Here is a 16,331-nt window from a genome sequence, read left to right on the forward strand (position 1 = left end):
AAAGAATTGACTGCACATCGTTGTTTTAACTCAAAGTAACCAGAAATATTTGAAAATTGAGTCCGTTGTACTAAGTCAAGTCAGAATACACAAGTTCACAACACTTATATCAAGGGTAATGGGCGGGGTCATAAGTTATCATCGTCAACCTAAGTCGACTCCTCTCAGTTTCAAGGCCGAAACCTGTTACTGACCATCAACGTATATTTCAACTCCGGTCTCCAGCGATCTCCATTCTTGATATATTAACCGACATTGACAACATTTAAATTACAATATTTACAAGTCAAATAAATAAATAAATAACAAATTAAAATATTTACAAATTAAAATTATACTCAAGCATGCAAATTTTTATAACTTTTGATTTTTTTAAATTTTTTTTTTATTTTCAAATTTTCTGCTGCATGCAAATTACAAATAATACCATGGTAATAAATTAATTAATTCCGGAATAAACAAATTCAAACAAATATCGCGATCAAAAACCTATTCGCATCAAGCGACGGTTGAAATAATTCACTACGTGAGTGTCGGAGATCTCCTTTATCGAACCAATTCGTGCTATAATCTTTATCGTTATCATTCGTATCAGTGTGTGTGCTGCTTCTTCGGGTTTGCTGAGTGACCTGAACCTGTCAAACTACTATTGGTGATAAAAAATGTGGCCTGTGCAAGATCGCGATGCGGTTGTTTGTGAGAAAATCGGCGATTTGTGTAGAAATGGGAATTTATTTTATTATTTTCCTGATACGTATCAGTTTAAAAAGGTACCTTTATAATCATTTGAAGTTTTATTCCCGAATTCTACCCCAAAAATCCCATATCTCTCAAACAAGCTCATCAGAGATGCAATATGCTCTGATATGAATTATGCAATGCTATGCTTTTGGTAAGTATGAAGTGCTCAAATTTCACGGAAGTGCGTCCACTAGGTGAAAAATTAAGCGAAAAAATCCTAGTTATAAATTGAAAAAAGCTAAATAGTGATGCATGGTATATGACAAAAATCTTCTTGCAACTTCATGGTTAGCCAACTCATTTGCTCACTCCTCACGACTCATTAACATGTTCTTTCACACACACTTTGAACTCCGATGCAATTTTCCTTCCACATTCCCTTCTCGTAGTGCAACTTTAGAAATATTCTTGATAATGTTGCCTGAGAGATGAATGGAACATTGTGCACCGATAAAACATAAAATTGATTCACAAACACAAAATAACACTCAATTACGACACTTTAAAACTTCCACTTAAAATTTGATCAATGATTTCCTAGGATGCACTTTTCCATACTGGTGCTTGCGATGCGTGGGCGTTCATGTGTCAATGAACCCATTGATGAGTGACACTCGGTTCATTCATGCGCTGTGGATTGCGCAAGGCGACTTAGATGAGAACTCCTGATGAATGAATTTGCGGAATCACATCTATATCGACCTTGACCTCCTCTCAGATGAACCTCTGTCCTCGAACTAAGCCATGTCCCTCTTTCAGAGATCATGCTTTCAAATCCGCCGCTGAGAAGACTCCCAGTGAGCGACCATTCATGTCGGACACTTCGTAGGAACTCGTTCCCTTCTTCGCGACGATGATGCACGGGACGTACGTAGGCCCAAGCTTGGCATTGAAGGACTTGTTCGCCGCCGACTGCTGGAAGGATCTCTTAAAGACGCGCTGTCCAACATCGAACACCGGTGAGTACCTTTTGTGCCTCAGATCATACTGCCTTTTTGTACTCTCGTGCGCCTTCTGCAGGTTCTCTTTGACCAGCTCGTAGGTCTTCTTGTTCACTCCATGCATGCGTTCCATACGCTCTTGCTCGGTGAGTTCCTCATCGTCCTCGAGCTGATGGTCCATTCCTCGGGTCACCGCTTCGTGCCCGAACACTACTCTGTGTGGCGTAAACTTCGTTGTTGCGTGGACCGTGTTGTTCAGGATGAACTCAATCTCTGAGATTTTAGTATCCCACAGCCGTTGATCTTGCCGGACGTACGTGCGGATCATCGCGTTGATCGTACGGTTCAAGCGCTCGGTGGGATTTGCTTGGCTCCTGTGACGAGCGTTTGCCCAATGCTGGATTCCATACCGTTTCAACAGGTCCTGGAACTCCTTCGACAGGAACGTAGTTGCGTTGTCGGTGATGATGTACTGGGGCACAGACAACTTTCGCAGCCACTGCTCTTCCAGAATGCTGCACAGACTAGCAGACGAAATCTTCCGGACCGGAGCAAGAAGGCAATACTTAGAAAAGACGTCTAAGACGACCAATAAGTGTGCGTTCCCTTTCTTGCTACGCGGAAGCGACTGTATGTAGTCCATGCAGACAATCTGGAATGGCCTAACCGCTACTCGTTGTTGTCCCATCATCGGCTCAGTAGACACGGTCGAATGTTTTGTCTCCTTACAGGTGTCGCACCTGTTGATGTACTTCTTCAAGTCTGCGCTCATTCGAGGCCAGTAAAACCTCCTCTTGAGCTTCTCAATGCACTTTTCGAAGCCGATGTGCAAGCAGCCGTCGTGCTCTTGCCGCATGACTTGCTCTCGTGCTGATTCTGGTACACACTCCTTCCATTCAAATCTGTAGTCCAGCACGTCGGACTTGGACGACACAAACTTGAACAGCTTCCCGTTCTCGATGCGGAAGTCCAGATACTTCTCCGGATCGTCCTCAACAGCATTGTACAGATTCCGGTACCAGTTGTCGTCATCGCCCACGTCGAGCGTCTCAATCGACCGCGACAGCGCGTCGGGTACGATGTTCTCCTTTCCCTTTCTGTGCTTCACCTCCATGTCGTACTGCTGGAAGGTTATGCTCCAACGACTCAGACGCGACGACGACCTCCACTTTGCTCGCATAATGAACGTGAGCGCGGATGAATCGGTCACCAGCGTGAAATGAGTGCCCTCAATATAGCAGCGGAACTTCTCGATGCAACGGAGCGCAGCTAAACCCTCTTTCTCCGCAGCATGGTAGTTCAACTCAGCACCCTTCAGCTTCTCTGAGTGATACGCGATCACCCTCTCCACACCATCGTGAACCTGTGTCAGAACTCCGGCTATCGCGGTGTCGCTTGCGTCCGTTTGGACACAGAACGGTAGCTTAAAGTCGGGATTGGCCATCACTGGAGCTGAAATCAGCCTCTCCTTGATGGCCCGAAAAGCTAAGTCTGCTGCTTTAGACCACACCACTCGCTTCGGCTTGTTCTTTAGCAAGTCCGTGAGCGGCGCAGTAAGTTCGCTGAACTTATCGATGAACCTACGGTAGTAGTTGACCATACCGAGGAATCGTCTCAGCGACCTGACCGAGTTTGGGGCCTCATATCCTAAGATAGCTTGGACTCTATCTGGATTGGGCCGCATTCCTTCTCGCGACAGGATGTAACCGAGATACGGCAATTCGTAGCAGCAGAACTTGGACTTTTCGAGGTTGATGCGCAAATTCGCGTTTTTCAACCGCTCCGCAAGTTCTGTCAGTTTCGCAATGTGGTCGTCAAACGTGTGACTGGCCACCACAATGTCATCTAAATAGACAAAATGGACGGCTCAAGTGCCCCGAATCCTAAGACTTTGTCCATGAGCTTGCTTAAGGTTGCCGGGCTGTTGATCAGTCCAAACGGAAGTCGCTTGAACTGGAATAATCCCATTCCGGGAATGGAGAAAGCGGTGTACTTCCTGCACTCCTCACTCAACGGCACCTGCAAGAACGCCTGGCTCAAGTCTATGGTGGACAGGTACTTGAACGGCCCCAGATGACTCAATATTCTGTTCTGATGGGGCAGAGGGTACGCATCCCTCTTGGTGCGCTCGTTCAGCTTACGAGCATCGAGACACAGCCTGATCTCCTCGCTGTCTCTCTTCTTGACCGGAACGACCGGCAACGCCCAATCCGACTCCGACGGTTCGATGATTCCGTCCCGGAGCATCTTTTCCACAGCTATATGAATCTTCTTTTGTATTTCTGGGCTCCACGGATACGGATTCTTCCGGACCGGTTCGGACTGTACGAACTCCTCCTTCAGCTCGATTTTGTGTTCCAGCAGGTCCGTCTTTCCGACGACTCCTTCGCTGGCAACGAGAAACATCTTCTGTACATCTTCCAACTGTTTTTTTTGCTCTTCTTCTAATTCTTCTTCTGCGTCTTCTAGATCTTCATCGACCTGCTCATCAACCACCTCGACGGATTCCATCGTTGGCCTGATGCCGAACTTCTGCCAGAAGTCGTAGCCGAGGATGCACTTCCTGTTCAGCTTCGGCGCGATCATCACGGACAGAATCTTCGTAACACCATTGAACGTAATCGGTATGTCACTACACCCAATCACCTCTAAACTCTCACCTCCGGCTGTCTTCAAATCAATATTCGTGGGTTTCAACTTTAAACTTAACAACTTCACTAACTTTCTTCCACCAACACCTAAAACTGTGCGCTGTGCACCACTATCAAGAAGTCCAACAACCGATATTCCCAACATTTCCACTCTTGCAAACGGCCTACGATCGCCGTTGCTCACTGTAACAAGCATCGTTGCCACTTCAGCATCTTCTTCTTTCTTCTCTCCATCAACCCTCGAATATCCTAGCTGTTGGAGTGCTTCCGACGCTTCGGTATCTTCGTGAGGTCTTCTGGAGCTTCCCGTGAGACTGACTCGCCTCACTGAGCAGTCTTTTGCATGTTTTTTGCTTCACAATACGGGCAATCTTTCGTAGAAAACCCCGGAAAACCACACCGCACGCAGAACACGCTCCTCTCCTGCCGGCATTCCTCATGGCCATGACCTGCAACGTGACAATTGAAGCAAATATCCCGTTTGACCGGAATGTACGCCTTCACGATCCGCTGTAAGGCACTGGTTCCACTCGAACCTGCAGCAGTGCTGTTCTCGCGATTCTGGGTGTTCGGTTTCGGTTGAGCCCTCTCGTCAACCCTTGGTTTGTTCTCCTTCTGATTTCCGTTGCTCTGCTGTATCTGCTGTTCTGGCTTCCACGAGCTTTTCTGATTGTAGTTTCCGTTGCTGTTGTTCTTGTTGTAGTACGGACGGTTTTGTTGGTTCTGACCTTGCTGTTGGTAACCACCCTGCGATCGGTTTCCACCCTGGAAACGATTCGAGTTCTGGTACCTATTTCCGGTGTTCTGGTACGACGACCGCTGTGTTTGCACCTCCTCCACGTGCGCTGATCGCGGCGTGTACTTTTCTCCCTTCTGATACAGCTTCCAATTGACAGAGTCGAATCGCTTACCGAATTCCTTCATCGATGGAATCGTCTTGATTTCTGCGGCTAGCATCGCTATTTGGCAGTCCTCGCGAGTATTGCGGAAGAGAACGTCAAACTTCCGTTTCTCATCCCACGGATTCGTCATACAGCGGAAGATCCGGACCATGTCCAAGTAATAGTCCTGGAACTTCTCCCTGGACATTTGCTTGCGATTGTTGGCCTGCCGCTCATAGACGTAATCGATGTCGATCGGCAAGAATTCGCTCTTCAATTCATCCACCAACTTCTTCCATGAACCCAGTTCATTATTCCCGTTCACTTCCATGAACCAAGAACGTGCTTTCCTCGTGAACAAATGATGCGCACACTGGAACAACTCGGACTCCGAAATGTTCTCTGAACGAGCGTTGAACTCCACCTCCTTCAAAAACTCGTTCAGTTTCCTCCCGTTGTCCATCCCGTCATAACGAACCGTCCACTTATGCACCGGTAAACTCCTACCAAATCCGGTTTTCTTTTCCTTCGGTTCATCCTTGCCGGAATGAACTTCCTCTGGTTTGTTATGTTCATTCTCTGAGTTACCGAAGCTTCCCAATGAACTATTTCTTTGGTTGAGCCACGCGAGAAAATCACCTGGATTCTGCTGGCTTTTACCCTCGTCCTTTTTGTCCTTGTTCGCGTCTACTCCAAGTTGCGTACTGTTGGCTGGCTTGGCCTGTACTTCCGGTTTTTCTTTCTCCACCTCTTTCTCAGCCTGTTTCGCTTCTAGAACTTGAATGTGTTCCAACAACTTGTTGACCACGTTTATTAGTTCCACTTTTTGTTCTTTCCACTGTTCAAATTCAGCTCTTTCCACGTCACCAGGTTTTCCAACACTTTTTCCATCACCACTACCAACTCCACTACCAACTCCACTACCATTTCCCTTACCATTTCCACTAACAGATCCAGTTTCACCAACAATTCCAGCAATTTCCTCTCCATTATTCTCTTCAGTACTATTCCAAGATTCATTATCTTCTTCCGCTCCTTTTCCATTTCCTTTTTCCGCATCCTGTTTCTTCATTATTTCCGTTAGACTCTGGTTAATGAGTGCTAACTCTGCTTCACGTACTTCGGGCAAATGTGAAGAAATAGAAAAGAAAGTATTTAGCAGCTTCATACACGCTCGAGCTGTTTCTGCTAATGAATTCAGTTCATCATCCTTGGTGGTGTATGTTCTCAAACGTTCCAAGCGGAAAACGCAATGCAGAATCCTAGTCTTGAATGACTGTTCTGGTGCTTGCTTGGATTTCCGGCTTTCCAAGTGGGACTTAATCTCACTCACTTTCAACTCACACGCTTCCAATTCATCCAACACTGAACCATTCATTTGCTCATACACAACATGTTTTAATTCTCTCTCTTCTTTTAGGCGATTACGCAACGCACGTTCGGCTACGCTGCGCGATGAATCAAACGGAATGTCGCGGATCTTCAGCTCATGTTCGAGTTCATCAACGGTCAAATGACCCGTATTCATCCCGCGATACAGTGACAACAAATGGACCATATCCATCTTGGGTGCAAAGAAAATCAAAGATTTTGTAATTAAAAAGAAAATTAATTTAAAAAATACTAGAAATGAGCAATCTCAACTACAAATTAAGAAAAATACCTAAAATTGATTCGCTAACTGAGATAATTTGATAACCTATTGAATGAAACTGTTCATTGATGAACACCAACTGATCAACAATGAATTGAAAAAACCCAGAATTGAATCACGCTCTTGAATGAATGAGCAAATAGCGAATAATTGTAAAAAAAAACCTAGTGTTAGTCGAAACTTTTGTAATCGTACTTTTGTACGGGGAATAAATCACTTATTTTGCCTGGTGTTTTCACTCAACTAGTCCGAAGGAAACGACACTCCACCGATACGAATTCTATTCCGGAATTCAAACAAAATTTTACGAAATCTCCAACCAATTACTTTGCCAATGTCTGGTGGTCGTTCCTCCTAGCGTAGACTTCCAAAACCCCTCCTCGGAACTCAAAAATTCAAATATTAGCGTCACTTCTGTTTGTATTTTGACGATTAGACAACTTTTGCACCTGAATAATGGGCGTTTTCCCAGAGAAGTGGGCAAATCGTCTAAAGTCCTCAAGTGAACCCAAACACGAAACAGTTAAACTAATTTCTAGTTGGGCGCCAAGTGTAACTAATGGTGGGCTACCCCAGCATCAGTGAGACCCCCCTCTTTGCCTCAGGGTCGGCATGTTAATCCGGAATCGGAAAGGGAAACACTCGATTGGACCAACGGACAAAACAAGCCCACTTTATTCCGGAAACTCGTGTTTTTATTCGGCAGACTCAAGCTGCGTGGCTACCTCACTTACTAGTTCTCCCACTTCCTTACTAGCTAATCCTACCTCACACGTCCTTCTTCCTTCTTCTTCGTCGGGGCCCCTTTCCGGAACTGCTGCTTCCGCTCACTTTCAGCTCGCGTTCCTCGAACAACGGCTACACGCCTCCACCGACCTCCGGGACTCGGTCTACCGGGGCGGGACACGTCTTCCTCTCTTGTTGTGCGACCACTATGGGCGGTCAGCTGCTGCTCTCGTACTCGACCCTCTTCTGCGCCACCTGCCTCGACGCTCCCGAGTATGTTGACGGACTCTGGGACTACGGCGGACGAATCCACCGGTCTGCCTGGTTTCCGGCGTCGGTTGGTGTAACGGCTGGCGAGGCTGGCGTCTTATCTCGCGACGGTTGGTCCGCAGACCAAAATGGCGGCGTCGCGAGGGCGGTTCCCACACCGGAACGGTGTCGCGGGCGATCCTCGTGCGTGAGCGATCGTGCTCGGCGGTATGATGTACCGCGCGGGGAATACCGCGGGTGTCGGGTGGCTTACGGCGGGCGAATGCGTCTGTGCCGGCCTGTACGCGAAGCGTACGAACACCGAGGGGTTCTGTGGGCACAATGGGACGGAAATTAGCGATGGCGGAGGGAGGTTGGACGGCGATAGATCGGGGAAGCAACGGTATTTACCTGGATGTCCACAAATCAACGCAGGCTCCTCCTGCTTGCGTCCGGATCTCCAGATCGTCGGACGGCTTTTCTCCGGGATGGCGTCTACCGGATCTTCCACTTCACTTCTATAATTTCACTACTTCGTGACGGTGATTTTCACGGATATCGACCGTCCTCTTCAAGATACCAGGCAAAGTGACCGTTGCAATGGCGGGGTTTTCCCAGCGATCCTCAACCTCCCCCTTCTGGACTCCTTTGTCCCATCGTCCCATCGTCCTGATCATCGCCGCTACCCAAGGCGGGCGTTTGCGATGATCTCGTGCGCTCCTAGCGGTGACTAGCGCAACTAGCGGTGCAGCGTTGGTAGCGTCCGTAGGGGCTGGACAGCTACGCTAGTAGGTCGTTATGCCCGCAAGCCTGCTCAAGTGCTCCCTCCGTAACGTGCCGCGGAACAAACGATCGCACTAATCTTGGGATGCAAATACCATAGGTTACAACATTTTTGGAATTGTATGGAAAAAAACGCGAAACTACAAGTTATTTCCAAGATTTCTGAAAGAACTTGGTATGAATCTATCTGAAATGGAATTTCATTCAATAATTGAAAGAACTGATCATAACTGACGGAAACATTGGGAAATCCCGCTGAACCATTCAAAGCTCCAAGTTTATTTAGTTTTTCAATGTTTTTCTTAGCTCGTTATAATACCACCCGGTAGGACATTTCTCAACTTCACTGAACATACAACAATTATTCCACCTGACCAGCAACTACGGCCCGGCAGCAGCGCGAACCGACAGCTTGGGCAAATATTTTTATACACGTGCTTGGGTCAACTCCGCCGTCGCTCTGTTTGACAAGTGCTCGAAGAATGGTCCGCTCTTCTCGGCGCAGGCATGATATGTTTAACAGAACAACATTCGACTTCTTTTCGGTCGAAATTTAGCGACTTCTGCTGCTGTTGCTGCAGTTTGAAGGATAAAACCAAATCCAAACTCGAGCTGACAAAGCCGACACGCGAGACAAGTTTGTTGACATTTAATTGAGTTTGCGCTCGCGCGCGCGCGGTGCGTTTAGCGGTTCAGTGCAAGCGAACTGGGAGTTGCGAAAAGTTTGACACATGGCTTGTGTCAACTGTCACAACTCGCCTCAAGGTGTTTTGCGTCGCGGCGTTTAAAGGGCACAAATTGTGGGTGTTATTTTAATGGGAAATTTGAATAGTTCTCATTAAGGGAAAAGGGAATACAACAATGTCCTAGTTTAGTAGTTGTCACGCTCTAGAAACCCTCCCGGTACTGACGGACTGGTTGCGGTGGACGGATTGCGCAATGGCCTCATAAATCTCCGAGGGTAAAATTAGTGGGTAGCCATTACATTACTCTGAAGAGCACGTCGCCGTTCAGTTCCATATGCAGAGTGGAGGAAAAAAATGGCGCAAGATGCTGAACTGAGCGATTGTTTGTGCCCGGGGGCACGTTCTGCCAATATACAAAACCGCTGTGATGAGTGGGCTCCAAATGGTCAGCATCTCGCGAATGTTTATTTTGAAATTCGATTAGGAACAGCTGATTTATCGGGATGAACCAGTTTCGTGGGCTAAATACTCTAAACTGATCGAGAATTGTCGATGATTCTGAGACAGCTTCATCGCGATTTCGCCCGAAAGCACGCTCAACGACGTAGCTTGAATCATCATTAATTACAATTAATAACATAGCTGTCCCGACCCCATGATCAATTTTGCTACTACCTCAGGAGACCGCGATCGCGGGGCGTTACAAGGACTCGCTCGATCTTATCGGAACTTAATTTTATCGTTTCATTATAACCGCCGGAGATAAGCCCCGAAGTCTCTATCAGGTTGAAACAACCGACCTGCGAGCGAAATTTCCCATCATAATCACCGTCATCGGGCTCATTCGTCAACTCTTCTTTGGAGATCGCACACGTCCCGTATAACGGAACGAGCCATTTTTGCATTTTCCCTGAATTGTTCACTGAGATGGGATGCAATTCCTGAGAGCATCGGAAGAAGACAGTCTCCCTAGCACGTATAGGGGAGTTGGGGGTTCATTAGGGCGGTCCGCGTTGACGTCAACTGTCCCAGAACTTGAGTGATCCGATCACACCCCGACTCACCCTGCAAGTCACAGGCCCCAAGTATGTCGTTTACAGCCCCAGCGAGGAAGACACGCCTTGCGCACCACGCCCGTCGGTCTACGCGCGCATATCGAATGCAGTAATTCATAAAAGGCAAGAAGGTATTTGCATAAGAAGATTAACTGCACCTTCCAACCTATTGTTAAGTAATCATCGCCCCACGCCAAAAGGCGATTGCTGTGGCAGCCCGACTCCGCGAGAGCATCTTTTGGCCGCGCGTAGGCTCCCCGCAAAGGGCATCAAGGATTGCAGACCTCATCAGTCACACCGGGTTGGACCCGGCACGTGTGACAGAATGTGCCGTTAGACGAAACTCCCCACCTTCGTGGTTGCGAGCGATTAGAACTCCCATGTCCATTAGTCACGATTAGGGGAACGTCGTCCCTGCGGTCCTCAGCTCCGGAATCCCGCAAATTGAACACTCAAAACTGTCAGCTGTAATGGCTTCCAGAGTGTGCGATGGGTTCCAGCAAACGTAAACATTGCATAATTGCACTTGTTGTTGGCGTGATACGAGAACTTCAGGAGCTCCTGAGGAGGTTCCACATAAAACTGGACGGCGTGTGCCTTGGCAAAAAACGCGTCAAACCGCACTCTGGAGAAGCGTGTGTAAATCTTCAATTTGGCACGGTCGTAAAGAGTGGAATTAACCTCCCGGGTGCTGCCGCCGATCGGCGAGATGACCACGGCGGCTCGGTTGAAGTTGCACTGAAGGCGAGAGTTCTTCCTTATGATAAATACCTATGCTCGTTTGGATGCTGCTGGCGCGGAAATTGGAATTGTACCTGATTCTACGCGAGACATTGTAGTAAGAATATTATCAGTAACAGGCATACCATTTCGGTAAACTTTGTTTGTTGAAATAATTCAGACTTGATTAGCCAATGTTCCATTTTTTTTATATAGTCGATAAGCATTTTTCCCAAATGTATTTTCATCGTTTTTGAGATTCAGTCCAAACCCGATTATCCAAAGTTTCGATGATCCGAAGTTCGATTATCCGAAGCCTCGATTATCCTAGGTTTTGTATGAAAATCGAATCACAAAAAAAAATGCGGTGTTTTTTTTTCTTTTTTAAACAAATGTATTTGATTCAATGCAAATATGTAAAACAGTTTGAAGTAAATAAATGAATGTGAACAATTAATAATAAAACGAAAAATACAATAAAGATGAAGAGCATTTAGCCATACCACTTAGAATGTAAATGAAATGTAATTATTATAAGAAAGTTCAATAAAGACATATTTAAATTCAAAAATTCAATGCGTTTTCTATTTTTTTCTTATTTTCTTACTTCTAACCTCAAATTCATGATCTGTGACCTCATAATAGTCAAATTTGAATGGTTGATTGCCTTAAAATTACCAAATGCATTTTCTCAATATTTCATCAGCCTAACAATCAGAATCAGCAAACAGATCAGAAAAAATATATTTAATTCGTGATTCAATTATCCTTTGGGACATTTTTCCAAAGTTTTCGGATAATCCAGTCTGAATTGAAATTTTGGATGTTTGAATATCACCTCTTTTTGAAACAAAATCTATCAACATTTCATGATGAATATTAATTACCATGATTTTTTTTCTGTGTAGATAGAAACTCGAAATAATGTTCAATGTTAAAAAAGAAACATTTGTAAAACTTTCAGATCTCTTCGAAAACTATAAAAAATTAGAAGCAAGACTAAGGGCTAAACATTCAATATCACGCCTTTTTGAAAACGGAACGGAATCGACGTAACACCTTATAATGTGGCCCTCTTAAACCTTGCGGTTTCGTCAACGGATCCACAGGTGTGTATCGTTCTTTTTGCGACAAGACTCCGCCTCCCGGGTCTCCTAAGTGTGAAGGTATGGCACGGGGAGAGGGCACCGAATACCTATATTTTACACTTAGAATTTTTTGCGTCCGCCTCGGGATTCGAACCAGCGACCTCTGGATTGTGAGTCCAGTGCGCGGTCCGATTGATCCACACAGGCAGACGCCTTTTTGAAATGTTAGTCTTGATTCAAATAATTTCAACAATAAAAACTGAACTATTGGTTGTTCAGATATTGGCATTAAAAGGGGGTCTATTTTGATGAGACTATGAAAACCGGGACCGTGGTGTAGGGGTAAGCGTGGTTGCCTCTCACCCAGTCGGCCTGGGTTTGATCCCAGAAGGTCCCGGTGGTATTTTTCGAGACGAGATTTGTCTGATCACGCCTTCCGTCGGACGGGAAGTAAATGTTGGCCCCGGACTAACCTAAAAAGGTTAGGTCGTTAGCTCAGTCCAGGTGTAGGAGTCGTCTCCCTGGGCCCTGCCTCGGTGGAGTCGCTGGTAGACAGTTGGACTAACAATCCAAAAGTCGTCAGTTCGAATTCCGGGGTGGATGGAACCTTAGGTGTAAGAAGGGGTTTGCAATTGCCTCAACAATCAAGCCTTCGGACACCTAGTTTCGAGTAGGAATCTCGTAATCGAGAACGCCAAGGCAATGCTGTAGAGCGAATAATTTGATTTTTTTTGATGAAAACTTAAATTTTCCTGTTTCTTTTTCTTTTGTCCGCTGCACAGCAAAAATTCCGATGATAAAATCGCATGCAAAAGCATGCACATCACCTTCGTCCAAATAAACACTTAATATTACACACTGCATGTACATTTTTTGCAAACACAAAAAAAAGTTGCAGCCGAAGGGATTCAAACCCAGCACCAACAGTAAGGACTGACGCCTTAGCCCACTCGGTCATCAGACCGATGTAAAGCTGACAGGATAAATGCATATATGGGCTTTACATTTCGGTCAAGTAGGTTTCCCATACCGATGGGCTACATATTTCAGGGTGTAAAATTACATAAAATTGCTTAAAATAATGCAATATTTATTTTACACTCAGACCTTTTAAAGGCAGCTTGATTACTATTTTTTTAGCTGTGTGTATATCAGTAATCAGTTTTTATTTTTTCAAGGTTTTTCTTTTGAAAATATCATGACTCGGCGGAAAACTTTTGTTCCGTATTTCTCTAGGACCTAAAAAAATGCGGGTTTCGTCCCCTAAAAATAAAAGTCAAAGTAGTTATGTCACAAACATAACCGGAAGTTAAAGCGGTATATGCACTTCGGAAGGAACCAGTCAGGAAAAAAATCCAAAGACCAGCAACCGTAGCGAAAGCAAGCCAGAGAGGGCGAAGAAAAGCCCCAAGCAATCATACCCCCTCCTTTGTTCTGCTGTTCGTAAAGCCATTTCTTGACCCCTTTTCTTGGCAGGTGCGTGTTGTCCCTAAACCAAAACAAGCCATTTGCGACTGATTTTATATCATGTACATTAACGATTATTTTTTTATCAAGTTAAACATGTCAATAAGTTTTAGGATGAATTTTAGACCTAAATAAAAATATTTTCGTTGAAGGCGGCACTCAAGTTGGCAAAGTGCTCAACTGGTTCACAGTAAACAAAATCATGGTAATATTACATCTGGGAAGGGGTAATGTTATGTCAAAAAAATGTGCAATTTCACATCTGAAAATGTGTAATTTTACCACTTTTCTCGTGTAATGTCACTTTTTCAGTCTAAATTGAGCTAAAATTACATTATAAAAGAGGTTTCAACCTTTAAAATTTACTCCATTTTTTACTGTGTTACTTAAGCTTATGCCCATAATTTGAATCCAAATCTGAAATGTGAAAGTGCAACGAAAAACGAAAACACGTTATGAATTTTACTCTGAAAACTAATCAAATGTCATTATTTCGTTGAGACGGGAGTGGAAAAATGTTGATAGTGGTTTTAAGAATTTTCCTATAGCGAACGATTACAAGAAATAGTTCAGAAATTGAGGAAATCGCCGTCATTTTGCCGCTTATCCATTATAGGTACTAGGTCCAATATTAGGTTTTACACCGTGACGTCATTTGACAGCTCGTGTGCACTGTTTACATGGTCTTCGTCGATTGTCGACGAATTTCCCCGAACAAAATCGACGACCGCATCGAACTGTGCTAAGTCCATGTAAACAGTGCACTTCTTCTAACCTCTAAATCGAGTCGGCGCAAAACCTAATAGTGACAATTCTCATCAATGCCATCAGCTTTGCCGAAAACACAAAATCGATCAGACAATTCCTCCAAAATTGTATGGAGCCTTACATGGATGAACCAATGGCAAACAAAATCTTCTTTGGTCACAGGAAAGGCCCCTATAAAGTTTGAACCAAATTAAATAATAAAAATGCATGAAATCGAAAATTTTGTAGGGAATTTCCCAGTTAAAATTTCCGATATAAGAATCTTGACTGTATTGCAATAAATTCGAGCAAACTTTTTCGGAAATTTCGCCAACTAGTCCTGCTTCAAATGCTAACTAACGACCATTTCCACGAACCCAAATTTGGCAATCTTAGTCGAAAGCCGATCCATTCCCAGCTCGGTTCGAGGGGAGGACGCATCCGCGTATGATTTACTCCGCCATAATTAAGATGACTTATGGCGGCAAATTTGCATATTCTGGCCCGCTTTGGCGGCGGTCAGCTCTAACGATCTCATTCACACGTGACGAATCGATGATAGCTCGCGGTCTCTCGGTCCACTCCGCCCCCAAGAAAAGCTGTAGTCATCGGACGATTTGCTAAATTTATGCCAGCTGCTGCTGATTTCCATGAATCGGCAACATTCGAGCTTTTGGATATTTATGAGCTTACATTAATTAAAAACCAATCCGGCGCGGGATTAGCTTCGATAACGGATCTTCCGGCGCGGCAATCCGCGGGTTGACCGAAGGGGGCAGGCCTAGAACAAGTTCTGCCGCGCAGAGGTTAACCGTAATTAATCAGCCGGTCTTTTCGAAAGACAAACCGCAGTCGCAGCCGCAGTCGAGCTTAATAGGAGATAAAAATTACCTACAAGATTAAAGGCTGAAGGAATTACCTCCACAACGGTGAACACCGAGAGTCGCAGAAGTTCGAGCTCCTTTCAACGAAGTCTCCCGCTGAGATGCACCCAAATTCTCTAGTTGGTAAAGTGAAACCATTTTTCTGTTCACAAGCCCAACGAACATAAGTTGTCAGAGCTCCTTTGTTTGGGTGCACATTCGTGCAGAGTCTAGATTTATCAGGTCCCTGTGCTGGTCGCAGGAGGGTCGCTTGTAAAACAGCGAAAATGTTTCAAAATAGGCCTCCCTTTGTAAACAGGAATCCACGCGCAGGTATGTAGGAGGGTGAGGCTTGCCGAAGGACTTGTGCTGTTCAGGCTTTTCAGCGGGGCTCTCACCGCTTGGCCTCCTTCTCCTATGCAGCGGAGTGCATAGTGATGCATGGGCTCTATCTTCAACATGTTCTCCTGTTAGTTTGTATCGAAAATGAATTAATTTATTTAAAAATGGTTAAGTACTCGTGTGATACAGAGTGAACTGACCGTGGACTAGGCCCAACTCCGTGAGTCTCGCAAACCTCAACGTTGTACATGCTGTGGGAGTCCTCCAGTTAAGGAATTTAATTAATTTTTACATCAAACTATTGTTTCCAACGGCAATCCCTTGAAGGGTTCTCTAGAATGAGTTTGGTCATATCTCAATTGGAAATCTTTCAATGAAGGTGTTTACAAGCGAGCAATAATGCTGAACAGCTGCCTCGTAGTACGTACTTGTTGACGTCGTCGGCTGTCTAGCGGAGCTTGTAAAACATTAGCTGAGCAATTTATGTTCGCAGACGGCGTACATTTCGCGCGCGCGCTGTCAGCTGACGGGTGTTGACCTGCCGATGACCCCCGCGCTTTCAGGTGAGCTTCGCGGAGATCATGCCCAAGACAACGTCGTGGCTGCCCTTCAACGATCACCAGCTGTGTCGTGTGAGGCAACTCTGGGATATCAGGTTCACCCCTTGTCAAAGCGACACCTGCGACCTTGACACAACTCCCGGTTGACAGCTATGGGCATAATGAAGTTCAGATCAC

The 16,331-nt window shown here is 45.3% G+C and overlaps 1 protein-coding gene and 1 long non-coding RNA gene across 5 annotated transcripts in view; one reads left to right on the top strand and one right to left on the bottom strand.

Annotated features, from left to right (window-relative positions):
* The window catches only part of LOC6043247 (A disintegrin and metalloproteinase with thrombospondin motifs 9), a 355,560-nt gene that overhangs the window by 82,788 nt on the left and 256,441 nt on the right, over positions 1 to 16,331 (bottom strand). The window lies entirely within an intron of this gene.
* Positions 444 to 6,971, top strand: LOC119768778. Its single transcript, XR_005278221.1, has 4 exons — positions 444 to 892; positions 1,501 to 1,700; positions 4,152 to 4,306; positions 6,635 to 6,971. It is a non-coding gene; the product is annotated as an uncharacterized LOC119768778 (long non-coding RNA).

The sequence above is a fragment of the Culex quinquefasciatus genome, chromosome 3 (genome assembly GCF_015732765.1).
Source record: "Culex quinquefasciatus strain JHB chromosome 3, VPISU_Cqui_1.0_pri_paternal, whole genome shotgun sequence".
In the NCBI taxonomy this organism is placed as follows: Eukaryota; Metazoa; Arthropoda; class Insecta; order Diptera; family Culicidae; genus Culex; species Culex quinquefasciatus.